Source organism: Haplochromis burtoni, unplaced genomic scaffold (genome assembly GCF_018398535.1).
Source record: "Haplochromis burtoni strain Fernald_Lab_line unplaced genomic scaffold, NCSU_Asbu1 Contig_535, whole genome shotgun sequence".
Classification (NCBI taxonomy): Eukaryota; Metazoa; Chordata; class Actinopteri; order Cichliformes; family Cichlidae; genus Haplochromis; species Haplochromis burtoni.
Window position 1 is genome coordinate 198,477 of NW_024582896.1, and position 2,411 is coordinate 200,887.

At 36.5% G+C, this 2,411-nt stretch overlaps 1 long non-coding RNA gene across 1 annotated transcript; it reads left to right on the forward strand.

The window, feature by feature from the left end:
* The first annotated feature begins 1,091 nt into the window (after positions 1-1,091).
* On the forward strand, positions 1,092-2,410 carry LOC121812326. The gene is made up of 3 exons (XR_006053002.1): positions 1,092-1,195; positions 2,210-2,270; positions 2,368-2,410. It is a non-coding gene; the product is annotated as an uncharacterized LOC121812326 (long non-coding RNA).
* Position 2,411: the final 1 nt, after the last annotated feature.

Consider the following 2,411-nt stretch of genomic DNA (forward strand, 5'->3'; position numbering starts at 1 on the left):
GAGACTTTGCAAAACCTGCACTTTGCCGAATGCTTCTTTTTTGCATTTACCAAAAACTCTTTGTGTTCTATGAACGCAAACTTTATGACAGACGAAGTCGCTGACATTTCTGTAACTTACTGACCGGGCATACTGCTCAATCTAACGGGTTGCATTTAGTTGTGTTTGAAGGGCGCGAAAGGCGAAATAATAAAATGCCACAATGTGGAGGGATTTGAGCATGGCTGAGCCACTGTGTGTCGCTGTGTGACAGCTGAGCAGCGAAAGGAAATTAATTGAGGAGCCGGCTCTGCTCAATTCCTCACTTAAAATTCTTGCTGATGCTACAGCAATAGGACAGTTTTTATGAAAAATGCTTTTAAGTCAACAGACCCTGAATCAACAGAAAGCCCTGAGAGTGATCCCACAGCTGAGGATTATTTTGGGATTGGTTTTTACCTGTAGAGTGAAGCCATTCCGAGAGCAAGTCTACCCTGTTGGACCAGGAGAGTATGTTTTGACAGGAGGTGCTTGCTGGTCCACGTGATGATGCTAAAAGCCAGCCTAACATTTTATATACACCTCCATTGTTATATAGGCTGTCCTCACCAAGCTAAAATTGCCAACAGTGTTTGCAGTGCAACATTTTTATATTTGAGCTAGCTATTGCAATTCAAATAACCATGTTTACTATTCTGACCTTGGCTTTTCAAAGCTGGACAGACCACTGGTTACTTTTGCCGTATTGCCTACTGTCTATTGTTGTTTTTTTGTTTTTGTTTTTTCGAAAGACTAAGAAAAGGTTACAGAATACAGAAAGAGGGAGGCTAGTAGCTGAGCAAGCTGAGACTAGAGAGATCGGAAAATAAACTTAAAAGTACAAAAGGGCTTTTCTTGAAAGTATTGTTTATTAATTTCATATTAGCAAGTGATTCCCAACGCACACCCATAGATACGCCACTGCGGCGGCACACACACACACGCTCACACGCACGCACACACACAGCACACACACACACACACACACACACAAGCACACACACACACACACACAACACACACACACACACACAAATAGAAATACAGAAAGCACAGGGGGAGGAGACTGAACACCAAACATCTCTTTATATAAAGAGGACAGCTTGAAGTGCATATCATCAGTAACAAGGACATCCTTTTCATGCAGACTGAAGTCAGATTCATTGCTGTTGCCAAGGTAACTGACACAAACATGCATAACACGTCTCTTGATAATCGGATTTTAAATTGCAATTATCACAAATGATTGTATGAAAATGATTGCCAATGTGTCTGTAATGTGTTATTGACAAAGAGTCATTAAGAAAGCAGAAATAAAGAAGAAATATGAGTATAATGGAAATTACATTCTGCAAAATGTTTCTGTTGTTTACAAACTTGGTTTCATCTTATTGCTTGAATACATCTTTACTTTATACAAGTATTTAATTGTTCTAATTTCTGCATGTGTTGAACTAATAATTTCTCTTTTTCTCCTCCCTTAATTTTTACGAGGAAATCCAAAGTATTTACTTAAGATTGAATTCATTTTGATTCGACATTATTTTTGTCATCTATTGTAACACAAATCTATTTGTTAGTGTCAGAATTGTTCAGTTATTCGAAAGTTTTTTCAATAATATCAGTATGGAAACAAAACATTTTCATAGATTGCAAATAAAAAAAAGGGTACTATTCAAATTAAGAGAGGGGAATGATATCAGGTAGTTATTTTTTAGAGAATAAAAAGCTTGCCCCTTTTAACACTTTAAACACACAAAAAAAACCCCACTTCTAATTGTTCTGCCCCCTTTCTTCAGTGTCTTGGTGAAGTTAAAGCCTGGAAGTCAAATAATCTACCCCTGCACAGCAGACAAGCTCCTACTGTCAATCTTTTTTAATCTTATCTTAAAACACATTTTATTCACTGGCTTTTAATACAGTATGAGAGTTATTTGGTATTTGATGTTTGGTACTAATATTATAAGTTATTTAACTAGTTATTCTGTAGTTTTGTACAACACTTTGATCAACATTGCTGTTGTAATTAAATGTGCTACATAAATAAATAAATGATAAACAAAAGGACCATCCCGTCCTAAAGGCTTGACATCTGAGAGCATTCTTAACTTGCCATTATTGCTAATAATAATAGTCTAATAGTCACAGTTGATAGATCACAGGACTGATAACCTTTTCCTTATGTACCCAGAAAACAACATCACTGATCTTCGTCAGCTAATTCCTGATCAGGTGGAGAAAATTGGCATAGAGTAAGTTTGTCCATGTTAAAAGAAGTTGCATTGTTTACGCGGTTAATTTAGTATGTTTCTGCTATGCTTTCTTATGTTTTTTAATGTTACTCTTTAGGGATAGTATCCATTTTCCAATCTACAACACTATGGAAAATCAAG